At 46.0% G+C, this 25,749-nt stretch overlaps 1 long non-coding RNA gene and 1 pseudogene across 1 annotated transcript in view; both read right to left on the bottom strand.

Annotated features, from left to right (window-relative positions):
* Window positions 1-791: 791 nt before the first annotated feature.
* The window catches only part of LOC134928446 (uncharacterized), a 115,256-nt gene continuing 90,298 nt past the window's right edge, over window positions 792-25,749 (bottom strand). Inside the window, exons 3-4 of the long non-coding RNA XR_010177926.1 lie at window positions 2,037-2,227; window positions 792-1,464 (exon numbers count right to left, since the gene is read on the bottom strand). This is a non-coding gene — a long non-coding RNA (uncharacterized LOC134928446). The remainder of the gene's footprint in view (window positions 1,465-2,036; window positions 2,228-25,749) is intronic.
* On the bottom strand, window positions 6,931-7,049 carry LOC134929936 (5S ribosomal RNA; annotated as a pseudogene).

The following is a 25,749-nucleotide window of genomic DNA, read 5'->3' as shown; positions in this document are numbered from 1 at the left end:
AGAGTTAGACAAGCCATTTAAGCAGGAGCGTTTTTACAGAGGAGCAGGCCCGTGTGCAGGCTTCGGGTGTGCCCCCTCCTTTTCACGGCTCAGTAGACTCTGACATTGTGCCACAGTCTACAACACATGTGCAGTTCCCCGTAAACATGGCATCTGCCATGTTCCAGAGACTAATCTCTATTTTGCCAGCGATTTTTTTGTTACCGTGGCCTCCACTCTGACGTAGTACTCCGGAAAAATACGTAATAAAACTTGGGTGCAATCTCGCCAGACAGGTAATCTGAGTTCCTATGCCTTTTGGTCCACTTCAATCTTTCCTCTGTACCTTATGGTCTGCAGTATTTTTCCATTTTACTCCATGGCAGCTGAACCGTCCTTCACCCTCATCCCTTTCTTACCTTCCCTACTTCCCTTCTTGTTCTTCTTTTTTTTTTTCCTTTAATTACCGTTACTTTTTATAAAGATGTATCTGTTATACCATGTATACTATGACTTTTCTCGAATTCTCTTTTTATCTCACAACTGATTGATGATTGCTGTTTATGTGATATTGCTCACCTGACGGGGAGAAATTTCTGCTGTGTTTGTATGCAATTGCATTTTACAATAAAAACAGAATATATATTAAAAAGACAAAATGTAGAACCATATCTGATGACAAACCTAATATGCAGAGCCATATATTTTGACAAGTTTAATATATACAACAATTATCCACATGGCAAAACACCTGCGACTAGCTGAATGCAAACTCAACCATTACATGGAAAGTTATTTAAATAGATCCCTTGATATTGGAATTATTTGCTGCTTGTTTTAAAAAATTAAATAACAAGTTTACATCTAGTGCACTGTAGCCTAAAAAAACATATCAGTCATTTGAGTGCTGCATCCAGTAACACAGTATGTCTGTTTCTGTAAGTGATGACACGTGGCTCCTCTGCAGCCTGATTTTCCACACAGTAACAGATTATTTCATCTCGTTAGATGAGGCTCAATTTTCTTTACAGTAAAGGGAAGAGGATCAAGATGTATGATTTATGGGATTACATGTTCTGAGTTCACGACTTTCTAAAACACAGAGTATAATCTGATTTGGTTTTCCTTGGACCTTGAGATGTTTAGACCTGGTGATGATGATGACTCATGATGTAGATGACTCATCTTGCAGATGTCCACTGCAGTTAGTTTGTTGGAAGGTACTCCTTCCAAACATGTTGATTGACTGGCAATCTCCTTTACCTAAACAACCGCAATTTATTTACTCTGATTATCAAATTAGGTCTGGATTATGCAAAACAAGAGCCGTAGATGTTACGTTTATCGCAATGATTTGATTAGGGATAGTAAACAGCCACACGGTTGGCAGTCTACGTCCAAACAGAGATGGACTCCATGGTTAATTTATTTCCTGGAAGTCATGTTCATAGTAATAACAGGTTCCAAGTTCACGTGAAGATCATCCTACAATCATACGAAATGTAGGGACAATGAAACATAATCTCACATTCTTTTCATATGAGCAAAACCCTTATCTCTGATTATCTTCTGCTTGTAATTAGTTTATCTATCCAAAATCACACCAACAAGATGGGATGCTCTAAATCCTTCAATATACATGGACATTTATTTAAAACATGAAGAAGAAAAACACTGGCACAGGATTTGGTCAACATCAGTCAACATTTAAGACCTGGAATGTGTACAACACCTTGAGCTGCTGAGTTAAGATGGAAAACTTTCCTCGCTCAATGGTTGATTCCAAAAGTAATCTAATTAAAACACTGTCTCTTATCTCTGTCACACAGGAGTTTCACTGACTTTAGCTTTCTCTCGGTTATTGAAACATACAGTTCTCGCCCTTGTCTCCTGTAATTGACTTTCTGTCTCAACATGGAGGAATAGAATCCCTTTACAATCATTACTGAGCTCTTCAACTTAATCTCTTCATTATTTAAAGCAGAGGAAAACAACAGTAATTTTTTAAAAACAGTGTATGGAATGAATGCACTCACACTAAAAGAACTGCGTATTACCTTGAATGTAAATGTTTACTGCAAACCTGGACAAATACCACAAGCCATGTAGCCAATGTGCAGAAAAATCCTGCTGGTGTCCAAATTTTGAGGTGTCATTCAATTGAGGTCATCTTCTCTGGCTCTTCAAGAGAACATTCTGGAACTCTGTATTATTTTGTCCACTGTTGTTTTTGCCATTCCTCCAAATTCTGGGATTAAGTATAAATCAATAATTATGAAGGTGTTTCAAGGAGACAATGAAACATAGTCTCCTGTTCATTACTGACAACTTTGATGTGTGTTACACATATGGTAAAGAGACATGTAGAATTGGATATTAAAAGGGGCAGAAGAGAGGGTTAATTTAATAATTTTACTGCATAGACCATGGCATTGCCCCTTAATGTAATCAATGCCATTGTATTGGTAACAAAGACCAGCATAGACATCTCTAGGAAACCAGAGGATTACAGCAGTGGTTCTCAACTCTAGTCCTCAATATCCCCAACAGGTCATGTTGTCAGGATTTATTTAACCATGCACAGTTGAGTTAACCTATTTTGCCTATAAACTAATTATCCCACTTGTTTTAAAATTTATAAATCCAGAAAACATGACCTGCTATGTGTACTTGAGGAGATGGTGTTGAGAAACACTGGACTAGAACAGAAGGGTAATTAGGTTATTGAGGAAAGTGTTACTTGTAGCATGAGCCATTTAAAACTATCCTCCAACAATTAGAATCTTTCCTGCCTCCAGCATTCACAAAGGTCAGGTGATCACCAACCTACTTATGGCTTGCTCTCCCATAGTTAATGTAAGCTGGAAAGATTTTATAGTCAAAACGTTGATCCTGATAAACTGGGGTGCATGGTTAAATAGTCCACCCAGGAGGCTAAATAAACAGCAACATTCTGTTTGATTTTTTATTTTCTTTGTAGGAGGGAGGTGGCTACACCTCCCAAATTTGGCCATACCCATCCAATCACCCAGGCCCCACGACAGTCTCACTGGCCCTGCTAACTTGCAAGCTGCAGAAAGTTAGACTGTAGACATCATTTTTTTTTTTTGCAAGAGCTGTCCTGGCAGGATTAAATTCATAAATACAGCCGAAAAAGTGATATTTAAAAATGTCCAAAAGTGACTGTAATTTTGTTGTTAAATATTCATTTTTATTTTAATTAGACCTGTATGTACTGTAATATGTCAAGTCATAGGGCGGTATTCAATTCTTTTCATCTTCTTCCACACCCGTTCTGTTTCTGCTGACGAGCGTGGTATAATCATTTCCGCTTGCTACCTCCGTGGTAGCAAGGGCACCCAACCCGTTACACAGCTAAACCTGATTACTATGGGCGCGATATGCGCGATAACGGTGATCACTTTAGAAAGGAAATTAGGCGTGATATATCATTTGAATACCACCCATAGTCTCAAAAGTAATGGGAAGCAGATTTTATATATATGAAAGGATATTCTTCTGATGGTATCTTCACAGTATTTATTTATTTATTTATGTTATTTATTAACAGCTACTTACTGTATATAGTGTCAGCGGATTACAATAATTATTTATTACATTATTATTATTCTCTGTTTTAGTAATACCTGTATATATTTACCAAAATTAATCTTTTCCCAAGAAATGTACATTTTTGTTTTATTTATGTGACCCTCAGAAATACACTTTCTACAGTATGGGGGTCATTCCGAGTTGTTCGCTCGCAAGCGGATTTTAGCAGATTTGCTCATGCTAAGCCGCCGCCTACTGGGAGTGAATCTTAGCATCTTAAAATTGCGAACGATGTATTCGCAATATTGCGATTACACACCTCGTAGCAGTTTCTGAGTAGCTTCAGACTTACTCGGCATCTGCGATCATTTCACTGCTTGTCGTTCCTGGTTTGACGTCACAAACACACCCAGCGTTCGCCCAGACACTCCCCCGTTTCTCCGGCCACTCCTGCGTTTTTTACGGAAACAGTAGCGTTTTTTCCCACACGCCCATAAAACGGCCTGTTTCCGCCCAGTAACACCCATTTCCTGTCAATCACGTTACGATCGCCAGAACGATGAAAATGCCGTGAGTAAAATTCCTAAGTGCATAGCAAATTTACTTGGCGCAGTCGCAGTGCGGACATTGCGCATGCGCATTAAGCAGAAAATCGCTGCGATGCGAAGATTTTTACCGAGCGAACAACTTGGAATGACCCCCTATATGCTAAAGTGAATTCCAGTAGAAGATTTTGGCTGTGTATCTTTTCAAAATGATGTTCTTCTGGGGGAACAGTGATATCACAGCACTATGTGCAATGATTGTGGAGATAGAGGTCTATTTTTATTGTCCTGGTTATCAGTTACTGGTTGAATCATGCACAGAGCATGGACATCTGCAGAGAAGGTAACACAGTTTTAAGTGGGAAAGTGTGAGTTAGATCATCCCAAGACTGCAATGTCTGGTCAGAAGTCATTTCTCCACCGAAGCCCAAGCATCACAAAACTTTGTAAAGTAAGGTACTATGGGGCAGATGTATCAACCTGGAGAAGACATAAGGAAGTGATAAACCAGTGATGAGTGCATGGTGATAAAGGCACCAGCCAATCAGCTCCAATATGTAAATTAACAATTAGGAGCTGATTGGCTGGTGCGTTTATCACCTTGCACTTATCACTGGATTATCACTTCCTTACGCCGTCTCCAGGCTTAATACAGCTGCCTCTATGTTGTTGAGAGTAATCAAGAATGTAAACCTCAGTCTTTACCAGGGATTCCAAGTAGAGTGGCCAATCCTGGGACATTTTTTCAATCCCGGGAATCGGGATTGAAAAATTATCAATCCCGGGATTCCCAGGATACCCGGAATCGGCTGCATTTCATTGTTCCCCACCCCTGCGCTGCCCATCCCATGTAACTCACAGCAATCTGGACGGGCGGGAGGGTGGGACACTCCCTGGGCGATCTGGCGGGTAGCCACTACATGGCGGAGGTGAGGTCCGGCTGGTAGGTGGGTGGCAGGCTGCGCAATGTGACCTCTGACTTCACGTCATGCTGTGCAGTCACCGCAGTGTGCCAATCCGCCGGAGCCACGGGGGAGGTGAGCAGGGAGAGCTGGGCAGCATCTCAGCGTCCTGAGGACACTCAACGCTGCCCGGCATATATATATCAAACTAGGTTGCTGGCCAATCCCGAAATCCCCGGGATTGAAAGCTCCAATCCTGAGATTGAATCCCGCCCAATTTTAGGCCGGGATCCCGGGATTGGCCACCCTAACTCCAAGAGAGTGATGGACTTTTCTGTGGGACAGAGGAATTGTGGAAGAAGCCAAGAGTCAGGGTAGAAATCTCTGTAGGCAGCTCATATGCAAAATCATAATCCAATCAGATGTTTAGAATAGGCGTACAAGTATTTCTGGGAAGCCATATGTTTGACATAGAATTTATTTCCTGCACTCAGACATGTGGACCGGTAAGTAACAGCACTTCCCTCCCCATTATTGGTGGTCACTGGTTCTACCAGTCCTCTCCGGACGCCAGTCACTATTTTGGATGCATGCACGTCCATACTTTAGAGGGTCGGTCACATGACTGGGTCCAGCCAATATCCTGCCTTCTCATCAGTGAGCATGAAATTTAAATCAGCTCAGTACAGGTAGCCGAATATGTAGCTGAGTATGTAGTCATATGGTTGACATTCAGAGTGCCGACACTGCACTGACAAATGGTTCTGGATGTTGTCAACTTTGTGGCATTTAACATGTCGGCATTGACAAAATGATGAAATGTTCTGCTCCAGCGGTGTCATCCGGGTTCGGCGGTCAGGTGATGATGACTTCCGGCGGATCATGTGGCGGTGAATATACTTCTAACCCTCCCTCCTAGTGCCTATCCCTAGCCCTGCTCTCCTGTAGCCTAACCCTAATCCTCCGCTAATACTCTGTCACGATCCATGCAGAATGTATACAGTATATCACATGTTCGACATTTGGTAACATGTCAAATTTTAACAATGTCAACCTAATAACTGTCGACACAGTAGTGTCAACATGGTAAATGTTGCCATTATGTCTACATCCCTTTAAACATTTTGAGATTATGTCAGTGTTGACACAGTAAATAGCAACACATGACAACTGTCGACTTTGAAACCCTGTTGACATCCACACTATTGACATTCAGACCATCAAAGAGCAAGGGTGATTCTGCACCAGTTAAGATACTATAGACAGTCAGAAATTAACCAAAATGGGACAAACTATGTGGACAGCCTGTGTCCATCAATGAATCCGAATGGTGGTGCGCCCAGAGTCAGAAAAGAATATGCATACAACACAGAGAGAAAAAGAAGACTCTTAGTGTGGGTGCACTCTTACTAGTTATGTAGATACCTTGTAAAGTGTGTTCGAGATAAAATATAACTTTTAATATTCCAACAATAAAAGGTTTTGTGACTCACAGAGAGTAGCTAGGAACAGTACTTCAACAAAAGCAAAATACTACAAATTCAGTTCACATTTAGATATTTATTATCAGAAAAATGTGCAAATTCAATCCACACACAATTGTTATGTGGAAAAAAGAAAATATGTTCTGGTCACTGTCAATGTTGGGTGGGTTGGAGGTATGCAGCTGAGCCATTGATTAATACTGCACCCTTATCACCCTGACCAGTACAGATAAAACTGTATTGATGAGGCCACAATGGGCCAATCGGCAAAACCTCAGACCAATTGTGGTGGTAACGTAGCCACAACTATACCATCTAAGTAGTGTTCATATTCCAGGTTCTTAATATAAGGTATGTGAGAAAACTGGTAACATATGTCAGAGGAGAGAAGATGGAAAAGAAGAAAAAGTGAAAAAGGTACTTCTGCTGTTAGTGTTAGAATGGTGGCAATGTCCTATGATTCATGGATCTTTACAACATTCAGTATTCTCTGGAGGTCTCCCTCACAAGTACTGACCCAGCCCAACACCGCTTGACTTCCAAGATCAGACGAGATTGGGCATATTCGGTGTGGTATGATAGTAGAGCAATTAAAATAGGTTTATGACACACTAATGAGAGCGCACCAGATTCAGAAATGAAAATATATCGGGAGAGTGCAGATTTATAGATAGGTCCTCAAGATATTCAATGTGGTGAATCTGCTGTCTGTGTTAGGCAGGTGAATCCCTGGATCACAGATGAGAGTTCACCGAATAAGTGAAGGTAGAAGAAGATGAAATAGTGTGTACTCATAAGGTCATATCACATGTACAGTGTTTAATTACATTAATAAAGTACAAATTATCTCTACTGATGTATTCAAGGTAACATTGATCTGTCCTCTGTATTCTAGCACAACCCAATGTATACCGGTGATCCAGACAAGAGTCCCCATTTTACACATTACGGCAGGCAAGAGTCCCTATTTTACAAATTACGGCAAGCAAAGTCCCCATTTTACACATTACAGCAGACAGGGTCCCCATTTTACACATTGCGTCAAGCAGAGTCCCCATTTTACACATTACGGCAGGCAGAGTCCACATTTTACACATTACGGCAGGCAAGAGTCCCTATTTTATACATTATGGCAGGCAAGAATCCCCATTTTACACATTGCGGCAGGCAAGAGTCTCTATTTTACACATTATGGCAGGCAAGAATCCCCATTTTACACATTGCGGCAGGCAAGAGTCCCCATTTTACACATTACGGCAGACAATAGTCCCCATTTTACACATAACAGCAGGTAAGAGTCCCTATTTTACACATTATAGCAGGCAGAGTCCCCTTCTACAAAGAGAGAGAAAGAAAAAGAGAGAAAGAGTGTGCTATACTTACGTTTGCAGCATCATCCACCAGCCAGCTGTCCTCTTCCATCCCGCTTCCCGCTCTATGCTGCGGTGGCTCGTCGCAACGCAGGGCACTGTGGGTGGGCTGGGGGCGGCTGGGAGTGACAGGCAGGGGCGGAGAGAAGGGGGAGCAGAGAGGCTGCCCCGCTCACGGATGGCCACGGCGGCCATCCTCTGTAAGTGTAGAGAAGGAGATAAAGCAATCCCTGTCTCCATCGGTGGGGGTGTTTCTGCTGCCGTGTGCTGCTGCATGCTCAATGTCAGGTAGCGGGCGCCAGGAACTGCAGCTCAATAAAGAAAGAGCCGCATGCTTCTTGAGAGCCGCGGGTTGTCCACCGCTGCCCTATATCATACCTTCCAACTTTGCTGTGCGGGGACGTGAGACTTTGGCCCTCATTCCGAGTTGATCGGTCGCAAGGCGATTTTAGCAGAGTTACACACGCTAAGCCGCCGCCTACTGGGAGTGAATCTTAGCTTCTTAAAATTGCGACCGATGTATTCGCAATATTGCGATTACTAACTACTTAGCAGTTTCAGAGTAGCTCCAGACTTATTCTGCCTGTGCGATCATTTCAGTGCTTGTCGTTCCTGGTTGACGTCACAAACACACCCAGCGTTCGCCCAGGCACTCCCACCGTTTCCCCGGCCACTCCTGCGTTTTTTCCGGAAACGGTAGCGTTTTCAGCCACACGCCCCTGAAACGCCGTGTTTCCGCCCAGTAACACCCATTTCCTGTCAATCACATTACGATCGCCGGAGCGAAGAAAAAGCCGTGAGTAAAAATACTTTCATCATAGTAAAGTTACTTGGCGCAGTCGCAGTGCGAACATTGCGCATGCGTACTAAGCGGATTTTCACTGCGATGCGATGAAAAATACCGAGCGAACAACTCGGAATGAGAGCCTTTGTGTGCACCAAAGGCACGCAAACATCCAAAAAGGGTGCTAGTCTTTGGGGAAAGGGGCGTGTGTGGGCACGCACAGCACTGTCTGAGATGCTGGGCCGCCCCCTGGCTCCCCCTACACTCTGAGTTGATGCCATGCGCATGGCATCTGCTGCTCACCCACTATACGTGCCACTGGCATTTCTATAATGGGTGCAATGTGTGCGGTGCACATGGGCCCCTGGGTCCAGGGGGGCTCATACTGCACACACTGCACCCAGAATTTAATACTTACCTTTCCGTCAGGTGTTGCAGTCGCGGTGAAAATGGCCACCAAAATGGCTGCCACGCATGCACAGTAGCCAAATTGGTCTTTGGATCATGGCAGGTGCCATGTTTCCGGAGACCTGCGCATGAGCAGTAGACTCCAGCACAATGCCGTAGTCTACAGCGCCATGCAAAGGAGGGGGCCCACTCGGAGGTGCACACGGGCCCCCTCCTCTGTTGAAACGCCCCTGGTACGTGCTGCTGGTGAGTACCCACCTCAACTCCCCCTTCCCCACCACTGGACACTGTGAACCGCGGGTGGGACATCGGGATAGTCCCAGAAGAATGAGACTGTCTCGCTGGATGCAGAACAGTTGGAACTGGAAGGTATGCTATATGTAATTTACAAACTGCAAATTATAAGGAGACGCAAACATTTTTATTTGTTCAAATGTCCTTATTTTCAACCACAAAGACAAAAATGGAGACCATTAAGAAAGTGCAGAATATTGACCAATCAGTGTCGACCATCTCTGTTCCTAGACTTAAATCGAAGTATGCAGTATACAGTAGGTTTAAGAGGCAAGGGATGGCCTTGTTGGCAGGGGTGCAGAGTGTTTTGCGGTGAGCACTGAGGATTACGAGGAGATGCCAGATTTGGGTGTGGTTACGCCTTCCTGCGAGTGTGGGCCCTATTAGAGACATCGGGCCTTGCACTCCACCCCTCTCGATACTCCTGCATGTCACAAAACTGGTTTTGAGCTGTGGCCCTGTAGTTTAGCATATCTCCCAAAAAAATCTTTATTGTTAGTTTTAATGAGTTTCAACCAAGTTAAACTAATGAGTATCATTTATCAATAGCAGAGGAGATTATCGTTTATTTACACAGAGGGGGGTGAATGATGATTTAAGATTAATTCATACATTGATACATTTTTAATGGACCACATAAGAAATTGCTGTTATTACACTCATTTAATGGGTTTGCATAATTTATGTAGATTAAATAATTTGCAGAGTTTAACATATTTTTTTATTGCTTTCTACTCCCACGACCAAAAACAACACAGAGTTCATTATATATTAATTCACTATTTCGCCCACTTTTCTAATTATAACTGATTTAACGTTTTTTTTTTTTGTTTATCGTTTTGGTGTAATTATTTTATCATAGGATATATTTTAATTTTGGCAAGGTTGGATTGATAAATTAGTTTAAGGTTTTTGTTTGCAGTACAGTGAACCGAAGCAGGGGCATAGCCTTAGTGGGTCCCACTGCAACATTTTGAACGGGCCCCTGTCCCGATGCTTCTATAGAGACACCTCTCTGCAGCAGCTATTCATTTTATGCCCCATAGCAGTTTCCTATCTCATTTTATCAACCATAGTATGCCTTAGTGCAGTAGTTTTTCAAGCACTGTGCCGTGGCAGACTAGTGTGTCCTGAGCAGTCTCCAGGTGTGCCGCCATAGAAGCAGAGCCAGGCCCGTCAGTGTTTTGCCGCTACTGAGGCCCTGGAACGATCAATACTGATGGGTTTAGCGGTTGCAGAGCCAGTTCTAATTTCGGGCCCGGGCAGTGTTGTGCTCTTCTAGCTTTCTCAGATGTGGCTCAGGCGTTACCTATGGAGAAGCTGCGACATGACATCCTAGGACACGCAACTGCACCATGCATCACCATTATATTGGAGTGTGCCTTGGCAATATTTAAATCTTGTTCTGTGTGCTGCGAGCTGTAAAAGGTTGAAAATTTCTGTGCTACAGTGTCGTCACCATGTTGTTATAAAAACGCAGAAAGATGTGCATTGGTGATGGGGCTGTTGGAGGGGCACGGTAGGGGCCCCAGTTTGCTACCCCTCCCCAGTATGCCTGTGCTGTAGCCAGTGGCAGTGCGCCATCTTCACGGTGATCTCATCGGGAAGATTGCATCGCACATAGAAAGCAAAGACTCTGGTACCGTGCCAGAGTCTTGGCTCTCTAGTGGCCAGCGTCATCTTCCCAAATATCACTGGAATTATGGCACTGGCCGGGGAGGAGGGACCTGCCTCCTAACATTGTTCTACTGTGAGGTGTAATCTGAATTGGGGGTACTATTGTGTGACCACACCCATCCTTGTGAGACCACACCCCTTTTTGTTTTGCAACTAAGGGGTGCCTGATCTCTTGCACGGGTCCTGGCTATGCTGAATGAGGGTGTGTGGGGGGGGGGGGATGAGTTCCACCACCACTCCAAGACCACATTAAGCACTGCCAGGTACAATGTATAAATACAGACATTTTTATGCATTTGAACAAGGGGATCTTTTAGTCTGAAACGTCTGTTTCTTCTGTTACTGTTTGCTGCTTTAATAAAAAGAATAACAAAAACTTTATTGAGCATGTTTTGGTGCAACAATTCACTGGCATGTAGACTTACTTTGCAACAGAAGAATCTGCCATTGCTGTGAGCTTGTGTGACAGATTGTAACCAGGGCAGCCAAGAACAGGTGAAGGGGGTGGGGCAAAATGGCAGGAGGAATGGCATCGCCTCCTAAAAACCCCTGTCTCTGGAAGAATAGCTTTCTTGGTGCTGGGAGTCACTCAGGCGGCAGCGTTGAACATTTGTCCTCCTCAACAGTGGCCAGACCGTTTTTTGGGCGGCTGCGTGATGTCACACACAGCCGTTCCGATAAATAAAATGGTGGCGGTGCGGCTGCATATGTAGGGGGCATCTGCTATTCCCTGTTCAGCGATGCAATTGCTAATAGATTGTGATCACAATTCTGGTGGGACTTGGGGGGTTATTCAGGTTGGGTTGCAGATTCTGCTAAAAAGCAGAGGGGAATGGGATTAGTTTTTCTTCAGGGACTAACACAAGAGATGCTTGGGGCTATGAACACATGAGCAAGCCATGTAAAGCTTCCCATGGGTCAGTGGCATCACAATGGGGGTGCGGCCCGCACCCGAGTGGCACCTTCCAAGAGGTGACACCAAAATGCCGGCTCCTCTTCAGTAACAGGAGTCGGGTGTTGCACTGTGACATTACGTGCAGCACCCATCTCCTGTCACTGTGCAGGAGCCAGCACCACACACACACTAGTCCCCATGTGCAGCCCGAAACCCCCGGGACACCCAAAGTGACAAAGTGGAGCTATATAGAGATGTATAGTTATTTTGGATGGGTTGGGTGACCAGCGGTTGGGCTCCCATCTGTCAGATGGCAGGCGGGTGGTGGCGAGCGCAACAAAGCCCCTGGCGGGCATGCTGCGCTTGCCATGCTGCGGGCTCGCCAGAGATTCTATTCCCACTCTATGGGTGTCGTGGACACCCACAAGTGGGAATAGTCACTGTTGATCGGCATGCCAACCGGCAGGCTAGTCAGTGTTTGGAATGCCGGCGCCGGTATTGTGACCAGCGGTCTCCCGACTGCCGGTCACTTAACCGCATTCTTTTTGGACTTGAGGAGACTGCACACTGCAAACGTCTGGTTTTTCATTTATTGTTCCTCTCCCTGATGTCAGATGGAGATCATACATACCTCAGTCCTTTTCTCGGTCATTAAGCTATATAATAGTGAAACCACAATATAAATTCATACAGTAGTTTTGCGTGATGCAGAGGCGGAACTACCGGCAGTGCAGGCAGTGCACTGCACTGGGGCCCGCCTCTGTCCAGGGGCCCAAGCATGTAATGAGTCAAACTGACTCATTACATGCCGCTGTGCGCTGCGGGCAACCGCTGCCCGCAGCGCACAGCCGCCCGCAGATGAGAGGAGAGGACCAGCGGCACGGACGTCGGACGGGAAAGGAGGAGGAGGGAGGCGGAGAAGGGAGCCGCAGCAGCGCTTTGTTACTGGTGGAGGCGCTGCTGCTGCTGCCCCTCTGCTTCCCTATAGGCTGTCTTCCGAGAACAGCCTATGGGGAAGCAGAGGGGCAGCAGCAGCAGCGCCTCCACCAGTAACAAAGCGCTGCTGCGGCTCTCTCCTTCACCTCCGTCCATCACCTCCTCTGCTGCCCGGGAATCGACGGTCTCTGACGCTGCACCGAGGAACCTGAGGCGGAGAGGGTAAGTATAATTCTTCTTTCTTTCTTTCTTTCTTTCTTTCTTTCTTTCTTTCTTTCTTTCTTTCTTTCTTTTTCTTTCCTTCTTTCTTGCTTGTGCCTGCCTGCCGCAATGTGTAAAAAGGGGGGACTACCTGCCGCAATGTGTAAAAAGGGGGGACTGCCTGCCGCAATGTGTAAAAAGGGGGGACTGCCTGCCGCAATGTGTAAAAAGGGGGACTGGCTGCCACTATGTGTAAAAAGGGGGAATCAGCCTGCCGCAATGTGTAAAAATGGGGGACTGCCTGCCGCTATGTGTAAAAAGGGGTAATCTGCCCGACGCAATGTGTAAAAATGGGGGACTGCCTGCCGCTATGTGTAAAAAGGGGAATCTGCCTGCCGTAATGTGTAAAAAAGGGGGACTGCCTGACGCTATGTGTAAAAATGGGGAATCTGCCTGCTGCTATGTGTAAAAAGGGGTAATCTGCCCGACGCAATGTGTAAAAATGGGGGACTGCCTGCCGCTATGTGTAAAAAGGGGAATCTGCCTGCCGTAATGTGTAAAAATGGGCACGCTGTCTGCCGTAATGTGTAAAAAGGGCACGCTGTCTGCCGTAATGTGTAACAAGGGCACGCGGTCTGCCGTAATGTGTAACAAGGGCACGCTGTCTGCCGTAATGTGTAAAAAGGGCACGCTGTCTGCCGTAATGTGTAACAAGGGCACGCGGTCTGCCGTTATGTGTAAAAAGGGTAATCTGCCCGACGCTATGTGTAAAAATGGGGAATCTGCCTGCTGTAATGTGTAAAAAAGGGGGACTGCCTGACGCTATGTGTAAAAATGGGGAATCTGCCTGCTGCTATGTGTAAAAAGGAGGAATCTGCCTGCCGTAATGTGTAAAAATGGGCACGCTGTCTGCCGTAAGGTGTAACAAGGGCACGCGGTCTGCCGTAATGTGTAACAAGGGCACGCTGTCTGCCGTAATGTGTAAAAAGGGCACGCTGTCTGCCGTAATGTGTAACAAGGGCACGCGGTCTGCCGTTATGTGTAAAAAGGGTAATCTGCCCGACGCTATGTGTAAAAATGGGGAATCTGCCTGCTGTAATGTGTAAAAAAGGGGGACTGCCTGACGCTATGTGTAAAAATGGGGAATCTGCCTGCTGCTATGTGTAAAAAGGAGGAATCTGCCTGCCGTAATGTGTAAAAATGGGCACGCTGTCTGCCGTAAGGTGTAACAAGGGCACGCTGTCTGTCGTAATGTGTAACAAGGGCACGCGGTCTGCCGTTATGTGTAAAAAGGGTACGCTGTCTGCCGTTATGTGTAAAAAGAGGAATCTGTTCGCTGTAAGGTGTAAAAGGGTCTCTACCTGGTGTAGTGGTGCTACTGTGCGGCGTAATTTGAATAATGGAGACTACTGTGTTGGTATTATTTTGTGGCCACACCCCTTCCCCACGAAGCCACGCCACTATGTATTTTTGCGCGCGCCTACGGCGCGCACTGCCCCTGGGGTGGACTTGGATGGGGGCCCAAAGCATTTTGTCGCACCTGGGCCCACCGCTTGCTTGTTCCGCCACTGGCGTGATGCCAGGTTTATTATATGTATAGGTTTTTATTGTAGGGTTTCCTTATTTATCTTTGGCTATGTAAGGCTTTGTATGAACCCAATTTCCACTGTTGTTATGTTGTTTATTACTGTTACAGTGTATCAGTGATAACCTCAATTTAAGGACAAAACGATGGAAAAATCAGAGTAAATCTGTGAAAATCACATAACATATTCCGATTGGTCTGATTCTGCATATGCTACAAAAGTGTTTTTCAAGCACTGTGCCGTGGCAGACTAGTGTGCCCTGAGCAGTCTGCAGGTGTGCCGCCATAGAAGCAGAGCCAGGCCCGTCAGTGTGCTGCCGCTACTGAGGCCCTGGAACGATCAATACTGGTGGGTTTAGTGGTTGCAGAGTCAGTTCTAATTTCAGGCCCAGGCAGTGTTGGGCTCTTCTGGCTTTCTCAGACGTGGCTCAGGTGTGACCTACAGAGAAGCTGCAACATGACATCCTAGGACACGCAACTGCACCATGCATCACCATTATATTTGAGTAAAAAAAAAAGTGCCTTTGTGTGTCTTGGCAATATTTAGATCTTGTTCAGTGTGCCGCGAGTTGTAAAAGGTTGAAAATCTCTGCCTTAGTGAATGTTATGCCCCATACTAGTGCCCAAGTTTATTTAATGAACCATAGTAATGCCCTATTTCATGTTACAGTATGTCCCATTGTAGAGCTCCCAGCTCACATTATGCAGCACAACATCCCCGATCCACATTATGACATACAGCGTAAGGGCTCCTATGTACCACCTTATGGTGAATTTTTTTTTTAACACATGTAACTTTGACAGGGAAATTGGCTCCTCTTAGCTCTGGGCCCCAAAGCAACTGCACTACCTGCACCTATGGTAGCTACACCCTTGTATATAACATATGTAACTGTGACAGGGAAGGCGGGCCCCTCTCAGCTCTGAGCCCCATAGCAGCTGCACTCCCTGCACCTATGGTAGCTACGTCCTTGTATGTAACACATGTAACTGTGACAGGGAAGGTGGGCCCCTCTCAGCTCTGGGCCCCACAGCAGCTGTGCTCCCTGCACCTATGGTAACTACTAGCTACACCCCTCTCAGCTCTGGGTGCCACAGCAGCTGCACTCCCTGCACCTATAGTAGCTACACCCTTGTATATAACACATGTAACTGTGACAAGGAAGGAGACCCCTCTCAGCTCTGAGCCCAATACAGGGGCGTAGCCAGAACGTTGTGGGCCCCATAGCAACATTTTGAAGGGGCCCCCATCCCAATGCTTCTAGAGAGACACTTCTCTGCAGCAGGTGTTAATTTTATGCCCTATAATAGTGCCCTAATTAATTTTCTGAACCATAGTAGAGCCTTATTTAATGTTATACCCATAGTAGAGCCCTAGTTTCTTTTATGAATCATATTAGTGCTTAAGTTCACCCTATGTCACATTTCAGAGCTGCCAGCACACATTATGCCGCACAGTACCCCCAATTCACATTATGATATATAGTGCCCCCCATTCATATTGTGCCAAATTGCAGTGCCCCGGTTCATATTCTAAAACATTAAAATGCCCTCCAGTTGATTTTATACCACACTACAATGAGCAGGTCCAGGGGCATATCTAGATATATTGCAGGCCCCAAGGATAAAGTTTTAAAGGGCTCCTTTGTACCACCCAATGGCGAAAAATGTACTGTATATAACACATGTAACTGTGACAGGGAAGGTGGCCCTTCTCAGCTCTGGGCCCCATAGCAGCTGCACTGCCTGCACCTATGGTAGCTGCGCCCTTGGCCCCACAGCAGCTGCACTCCTTGCACCTACGGTAGCTATGCCCTTGTATATAACACATGTTACTGTAACAGGGAAGGTGGGCCCCTCTCAGTTCTGGGCCCCATAGCAGCTGCACTCCCTGCACCTATGGTAGCTACCCCTTGAACCGAGAATCTGAGAACTTAGACTAATGTTCTCAAATTCTCAAATTAGCTCTTGCTGACATTTATCATTCTGCTGATTTAAAGGTTCATCTCTAATATTCACAAGTAGTTATGTGATTTACAAATAAATGTTTTTAAATAACAATTCACATAAAAATAATGTTTTTTTTATTTCTAATTTTTATATATATATTTATTTTTCTTTTTTGCAGTACTTGCTAGATGAGAATGACAACTTTGATGTCAAGTCTATGTGTCAATGCATCTTTAGCTCTTCTTGTAAATAGATGTATTTCAGTACAATTTCCAGTAACTCTTCATTCATGCTGACATCTTAGAAAACAATCATCTCATATTTGACCTTGTAAGATTATACAGATATCATAAACATCTAATATGGGAAAAATGCTTCAGTCATAACAATGTAAATCTTTCCGTTTATAATACCATATATATATATATATATATATATATACGTACTGATGCACGGGGCCCAGACTGCGGTACCACAAATTGCTTCTTATTCCTGAGCACACAATGCTGCTAAAACTCGCTATTTGCCTCCGTGAAAAGAAATTCGTTTGACTCAGAATTGGCTCCATTATCCCTAACAGCAGGGGTGGGGAACCTTTTTTCTACCAAGGGCCATTTGGATATTTATAAAATCCTTCGGGCCATACAAAAAATATCAACTTAAAAATTAGCCTGCCCCCAGTAGTTATGCCCCCAAGAAATGATGCCCCCAGCACAGTCAGTAGTTATGCCCCCAGTAGATATGCTCCAGTAGTTATGGCCCCAGATATATGCCCCCAGTCAGTTGTTATACCCCAGTACATATACCCCAGTAGTTATACCCCCAGTCAATTGTTAATCCCCAGTAGACATGCCCCCAATACATATGCCCTCAGTTGTTATACCCCAGTACACACGCCCCCAGTCAGTTGTTATGCCCCATTAGATATGCCCCCAGTCAGTTATTATGCCCCATTAGATATGCCCCCAGTCAGTTGTTATGCCCCATTAGATATCCCCCAGTCACTTGTTATACCCTATTAGATATGCCCCCAGTCACTTGATATGCCCCCAGTCAGTTGTGTTATGCCCCATTAGATGTGCCACCAGTCACTTGTTATGTCCCATTATATATGCCCCCAGTCACTAGTTATGCCCCATTAGATATGCCCCTAGTCACTTGTTATGCCCCATTAGATATGTCCCCAGTCACTTGTTATGCCCCATTAGATATGCCCCCGTCACTTGTTATGCCCCATTAGATGTGCCCCCAGTCACTTGTTATGCCCCATTAGATATGCCCTCAGTCACTTGTTATGTCCCATTATATATGCCCCCAGTCACTAGTTATGCCCCATTAGATATGCCCCCAGTCATTTTTTATGCCCCATTAGATATGCCCCCAGTCACTTGTTATGCTCCATTAGATATGCCCTCAGCCACATGTTATGCCCCATTAGATATGCCCCCAGTCACTTGTTATGCCCCATTAGATATGCTCCCAGTCACTTGTTATGCCCCATTAGATATGTCCCCAGTCACTTGTTATGCCCCTTTAGAAGATATGCCCCCAGTCACTTGTTATGCCCCATTAGATATGCCCCCAGACACTTGTTATGCCCCATTAGATATGCCCCCAGACACTTGTTATGCCCCATTAGATGTGCCCCCTCTAGTAGCACCGCTTACACACACACATTAAAAAAAAACAAAAAACACAATACTCACCAGCCCTGCTCCTGCTTCCGGACCGCTGCACACCACCTGGCCGCCCACTCCTCGGACCTATGGGAGAGACGTGATGACATCTCTCTCACAGCACACAGCCACACACTGTCAGAGCCAGAAGCCGGAGCTCAGGAGTGAGCTCCGGCTTTCGGTTGCCGCTGAGGGGAAGGAGCCGGCGCCCGCTGTTAACACAATCTCAGCGGGCGCCCAGCATCTCCCACGGTTAGGTGAACCTGGCCGGGCCGGATCTATTGGCTTTGCGGGCCTTATACAGCCCGTGGGCCGGACGTCCCCCCCCCCCCGCCTAACAGCATTCATGGACGATAAGGAGTCAGGACTGATGCTGCCATGCACTAGCAAACAGACAGGTGGCAGCAGTCATAGCATAGTGTAAGTTTGTTTGGGGGCGATCAAAAGGAGAGGTGGGAGTACACGCGATACACCGGCCTTTCATTTGAATGGCTGATATATTGTGAGCCCGCCGGCGGGTGTGTACCCCTGATGTGTCTGTGAACAACGTAGTTCTCAGACATATCGGCCATCGGCCCTGCAGCACAGCCGATGGCCAATATGTCTACAGATATATTGGTGCTTGAATACGGGCTGTCAGCTGCAGGGACTGCCAGTGACTGACATCTCAACTGGGCGGGCCACAAAAAGCACATGCACCTCAGACCTGAGTAACCGCAATACCGGGCAACTGCACCGAATACGGTGAAAGGTGCCCGTCATCTGACAACTACTTCAACATGGGAGAATGGAGGAGGAGGATATTTTGTGCAGTTTGGTTGGGAACAGACACCAGTGAGTTGGGACAAGACATGTTAATCGGGATGTAGTTATGTTTCCGGCAGTCGGGATCCCGGCGGTCAGGATACTGACACCGGAATCCAAACTACTGACAATGCCATCAGCCGGAATACCGACTAACGGGCTATTTCCACTCGTGGGTGTCCACAACACCCACAGAGTGGGAATAGAACCTGTGGCGAGCACAGCGAGCCCCTGGAAGGGGCTTCATTGCGCTCACCCCCCCTGCTGGCATTCTGGCGGCTGGGATCCCAGCATCAGTATGCTGATCGCCAGGATCCCAGCCTCCGGTCACCCATACCCAACACTAATAATCAACCTCATACTATACATACCATGTAGGGACTCATGCAAAATGAGCAACAAAGCAAAAGTCCTGGAGAAATGCGCAGCAGGGTCTAGCTCAGTGCCAGATTCTTCTCAGCCAGTGCACTGACAAGAGAGGGGAGGCTGCACACGCAGGGCCACTTATATCATAATCCACCCCTGCTTGGACAAACCATGTTGCAACGAAAGGGAATATTTTTTTTTGCATGCAGGGAAAATTATTACTTTGTTTATACACTGAAATTTAGAATTGAGCTACAGTAGAGCACATTCCTTCCCATCTCCAAATCTGTCTTCTACCTGCACACACACTCCTATGAAACTCCGCAGTCATCACAAGTGTCTACATTTGTGGGAAGAGTGATAAGGGATTCCACCTATGCACAGAGACAATTAGATGTATTTGCACAAAAAGTATGTTCCGTTACATGTTTTACATTCAGCTAGGTTAATACACGGTGGAGTCACATTATTATGACCACCAGCTAATAGCCAGGCAGCTAGGGCTAAGAATGGGGTAGTGGGGACTAGGGCTAAGACACCGGGAGTGGCAGCTAGTGCTAAGACACCGGGAGTGACAGCAACTGCTAAGACACCGGGAGTGGCAACTAGTGCTAAGACACCAGGAATGGCAGCAAGTGCTAAGACACCGGGAGTGGCAGCTAGTGCTAAGACACCGCGAGTGGCAGCTAGTGCTAAGACACCGGGAATGGCAGCTAGTGCTAAGACACCGGGAGTGGGAGCTAGTGCTAAGACACCGCGAGTGGCAGCTAGTGCTAAGACACCGGGAATGGCAGCTAGTGCTAAGACACCGGGAATGGCAGCTAGTGCTAAGACACCGGGGGTGGAAGCTAGTGCTAAGACACTGGGGGTGGCAGCTAGTGCTAAGACACTGGGAGTGGCAGCAAGTGCTAAGACACCGGGAATGGCAGCTAGTGCTAAGACACCGGGGGTGGAAGCTAGTGCTAAGACACCGGGAGTGGCAACTAGTGCTAAGACACCGGGAATGACAGCTAGTGCTAAGACACCGGGGGTGGAAGCTAGTGCTAAGACACCGGGAGTGGCAGCTAGTGCTAAGACACCGGGAATGGCAGCTAGTGCTAAGACACTGGGAGTGGCAGCAAGTGCTAAGACACTGGGAGTGGCAGCAAGTGCTAAGACACCGGGGGTGGAAGCTAGTGTTAAGACACCGGGAGTGGCAGCTAGTGCTAAGACACTGGGAGTGGCAGCAAGTGCTAAGACACTGGGAGTGGCAGCAAGTGCTAAGACACCGGGAATGGCAGCTAGTGCTAAGACACCGGGAGTGGCTGCTAGTGCTAAGACACCGGGTGGTGGAAGCTAGTGCTAAGACACCGGGAGTGGCAGCTAGTGCTAAGACACCGGGGGTGGAAGCTAGTGCTAAGACACTGGGGGTGGCAGCTAGTGCTAAGACACTGGGAGTGGCAGCAAGTGTTAAGACACCGGGAATGGCAGCTAGTGCTAAGACACCGGGGGTGGAAGCTAGTGCTAAGACACCGGGAGTGGCAGCTAGTGCTAAGACACCGGGAATGGCAGCTAGTGCTAAGACACCGGGGGTGGAAGCTAGTGCTAAGACACCGGGAGTGGCAGCTAGTGCTAAGACACTGGGAGTGGCAGCAAGTGCTAAGACACCGGGAATGGCAGCTAGTGCTAAGACACCGCGAGTGGCAGCTAGTGCTAAGACACCGGGAATGGCAGCTAGTGCTAAGACACCGGGAGTGGCAGCTAGTGCTAAGACACCACGAGTGGCAGCAAGTGCTAAGACACCGGTGGGTGGAAGCTAGTGCTAAGACACTGGGGGTGGAAGCTAGGGCTAAGACTTGGGTGGTGGCGGCTAAGGCTAACCCCCCCCCCCCCACTACTGCCCAATACTAAACCTATCCCTGGGCCCTAAGCCTAACAGTCACCCCGATACATAGCTTCGGGATGTTGGTGGTTGGTGTTCCGGCGCTGGGAATCACATGACTGCCAGCATCCCGACTGCTGGGATGCCAACCACATCCCATGCAGACGGCCAATCGCACACCTTATATACCCACCAAGCCAGTGCACGACTTCATGGGCTACGCGCTGCCATCGTCTAATGTATAGTAGGAGGTGGTCATAATAATGTGACTTGACTGTGTATATTCTAGAGATGAGCGGGGTCGGTTCGTCGAGATCCGAACCCCCCCGATCTTCACGTGGTTTACACGGGTCCGAGGCAGCCTCGAATCTTCCCGCCTTGCTCAGTTAACCCGAACGAGGCCAAACGTCATCATCCCGCTGTCGGATTCTCGCGAGATTCGTATTCCATATAAAGAACAGCGCGTCGCCGCCATTTTCACTCGTGCATTGTAGATTGAGCGGAGAGGACGTGGCTACGTTCTCTGCCTGAAAAGCTCAATATCTGTGCTCAGTGTGCTGCATTGTGGTGACCACCAGTATATTATAGTAGTACAGTACAGTAGGCCATTGCTGTATCTTGCAGCTCCGTATCAGACTCAGTTCTAGTATCCTGATCAGCGCTCAATATCTGCTGCATTGTTGTGTGACCAGTATATACTATATAGTAGCACAGTGCAGCATTTTGGTGACCACCAGTATATAGTAGTACAGTACAGTAGGCCATTGCTGTATCTTGCAGCTCCCTGTCACTTCTAGTATCCATATCTGTGCTGCATTGTTGTGAGCAGTATATAGTAGTACAGTGCAGCATTTTGGTGACCACCACTATATAGTAGTACTCTACAGTAGGCCATTGCTGTATCTTTCAGCTCCATGTCACTTCTAGTATCCATATCTGTGCTGCATTGTTGTGAGCAGTATATAGTAGTACAGTGCAGCATTTTGGTGACCACCAGTATATAGTAGTACAGTATAGTAGGCCATTGCTGTATCTTGCAGCTCCCTGTCACTTCTAGTATCCATATCTGTGCTGCATTGTTGTGAGCAGTATATAGTAGTACAGTGCAGCATTTTGGTGACCACCAGTATATAGTAGTACAGTACAGTACAGTAGGCCATTGCTGTATCTTGCAGCACCGTGTCTCTTCAAGTATATTGTTGTGAGCAGTATACAGTAGTACAGTGCAGCATTTTGGTGACCACCAGTATATAATAGTACAGTACAGTAGGCCATTGCTGTATCTTGCAGCTCTGTGTCTCTTCAAGTATCCATATCTGTGCTGCATTGTTGTGAGCAGTATATAGTAGTACAGTGCAGCATTTTGGTGACCACCAGTATATAGTAGTACAGTATAGTAGGCCATTGCTGTATCTTGCAGCTCCCTGTCACTTCTAGTATCCATATCTGTGCTGCATTGTTGTGAGCAGTATATAGTAGTACAGTGCAGCATTTTGGTGACCACCAGTATATAGTAGTACAGTACAGTAGGCCATTGCTGTATCTTGCAGCTCCGTGTCTCTTCTAGTATCCATATCTGTGCTGCATTGTTGTGAGCAGTATATAATAGTACAGTGCAGCATTTTGGTGACCACCACTATATAGTAGTACAGTACAGTAGGCCATTGCTGTATCTTGCAGCTCTAAGTCTCTTCAAGTATCCATATCTGTGCTGCATTGTTGTGAGCAGTATATAGTAGTACAGTGCAGCATTTTGGTGACCACCAGTATATAGTAGTACAGTACAGTAGGCCATTGATGTATCTTGCAGCTCTGTGTCACTTCTAGTATCCATATCTGTGCTGCATTGTTGTGACCAGTATATAGTAGTACAGTACAGTAGGCCATTGCTGTATCTTGCAGCTCCATGTCAGTTCTAGTATCCTGAACAGTGCTCAGTATCACTGGTCAGTGTCATGTCAGAACAAAATGTTTTGGAGGTTGTGGAGGTGTGTTCCTCAGAGGAGTCTACCAGGTACTCAGGATTGCCTTGAGTGGTTTCATCCCATTCGGATGGAGACAGAATGGCTGGATAGCCTAGGAAATAAGATTCCTCAGAGTTCATTAGGGCATACTCTATTAAGTTGCTGGAAAAAAGCTACGAAGAATGCTCTAGATATGGATCAGTCCATTTCATCTAGGACTCCCTCAGCTCCTGATACACAGGTCTTGCAGGCCAACGCGGACATTGATGCCGACACAGGGATCGACACAGAAGTTAGAGGGGGGCACTATGATAGATTGGTATATAAAATTCAGCAATTTATCAATGCCATTAGGAATGTGTTAGAAATACCTATACAAATAGAGGAAAATGCTTGTATGCTAACTGTAAAATCATTAGTGACATTCCCAGGTTTCGGAAGAGTTGAATACCTTATTTGAAAGATCCTGGTTAAACCCAGAAGAGGTTTTTCACATCCCCAATAAAGTACTTAAGACATATCCCTTTCCTGAGGAGGATAGAAGGAGATGGGAGTTTCCTCCCATAATGGACATTTCGGTGTCCAGGCCATCAGGGTAATTACATTACCTGTACCAGGCTCGGCCTCGTTGGATTTTAGAGTTGTCTCTATCTTGCGGTCAGTCGGCTCGACTGACCGCAAGATAGAGACAACTCTAAAATCCATTTACACGGCTACTGGAGCCGCCCTTAGGCCCACTATTGCATGCACTTGGATAGCTATGGCTATGTTAAAATGGTCAGACAATTTAATAGAAGACCTTGATACAATCCATAGGGACGATGTTGTCTTGATTCTAGGTCACATAAAGGATTTGGCTAAATTCATGGTGAAAGCCATGAGGGACATTGGGCTGATGAATTCTAGAGCATCCTCCATGGCAGTAGCGGCTCGCAGAGGTCTCTGGATCCGCCAATGGAACGCAGACGCCGAATCCAAGAGGTACCTCCCCTTCGCAGGTGAGACACCGCTTGGGGACACTCTGAATACAAATCCTTCCGCAGCACCACCTGTGAGAAGACGTAACTCTGCTTCTCTGATGCTGTCCCCTTGGGCTGCCAGATCGAGAAAATTCGGGAGGGCCTACTTCTGCACGAGGCTAGGCCATAGAAAGAGCAGAAAGTCTGCACCCTCTACAGGTGCACGGGTTCAGAGGTTGGATTCTACTCCCTTAGTGTCCTCAGCGTGACGCGGAAGGACTCCCATGTGGGGGTCCGCTGGGGGGGGGGGGGGTTCTTATACATCACTACAGGGGAGCCTTAGTGATTATAATTATATCCCGGGTAATAAGAATTATTACCAAGGGTTAGAAACTGGATTCAGGAGTTTCCCCCTGGCTGTTTGTTTAATCAGCCCTTCCAATTGTTAGGACAGTGGGTCTGTCCCTGTCATTTAAAAAAAAGTTTTTTTTTAAAGTGCCATCACTTCCGTATATGTCCAGTGGTACTGCCATTTGATATAGTTCCCAACATTACTGCCATTTAATTCCAGTGATTTTGTCATTTTCTTCCAGTGATTTGGACCAATAATACCATTGATTAGCGACCTTGGTGCACCTCTTTTTTTTTTTTTTGCATCATGTGCTGTTTGGGGACTATTTTTTGAAGTGCCATCCTGTCTGACACTGCAGTGCCACTCCTAGATGGGCCAGGTGTTTGTGCCGGCCACTTGGGTCGCTTAGCTTAGTCATCCAGCGACCTTGGTGCAAATTTTAGGACTAAAAATAATATTATGAGGTGTGAGGTGTTCAGAATAGACTGGAAATGAGTGGAAATTATGTATATTGAGGTTAATAATACTATAGGATCAACATTACCCCCAAATTCTATGATTAAAGCTGTTTTTGAGGGTTTTTTTTAAAAAACAAAAAACACCCGAATCCGACAAAAATTCTTAAGGGAGGTTTTGCCAAAACGCGTCCGAATCCAAAACACGGCCGCGGAACCGAATCCAAAACCAAAACACAAAACCCGAAACATGTCCGGTGCACATCTCTAGTATATTCATAGCTCTTCACTAGGAAGTAAGTGATCTGACACAAGTGACATAATGCCTGCACAATAATTGTTTAGGTAATTGCTTTTGTTAAATTTTGTTTTCTCTGACTCCAACCTGACAATTTATAATATAATTTGCGTGACACAAATGAATGCAACATCTGCTAAACAGAATATGCTTTCATAAGTGTTTACTAATGAATTACTTAGCATTAACAAAATCAATTTGTTCTTAATGAGTGCATTGCATAGATTATGTGTAAGTGTAGAATATGCAGAATATTATTGACAAACACCCACATCTCAATATCTCAAATGTTCATCACAATTTAGCTACACAATAATGGATATTTATTGCAATTAGAAATGTTTACTGGAGGTAGCGGATCTTGCCACGGCCAAGCAGGATTTTTGCCCAGGGCAAGATCCGCTACTGGTGCCGGTGCCGTGCGCTATGACATCATCGCGCATCGCACAGCA

The sequence above is a fragment of the Pseudophryne corroboree genome, chromosome 5 (genome assembly GCF_028390025.1).
Source record: "Pseudophryne corroboree isolate aPseCor3 chromosome 5, aPseCor3.hap2, whole genome shotgun sequence".
NCBI lineage: Eukaryota > Metazoa > Chordata > Amphibia > Anura > Myobatrachidae > Pseudophryne > Pseudophryne corroboree.
This window is presented reverse-complemented; position numbering and strand designations above follow the sequence as displayed.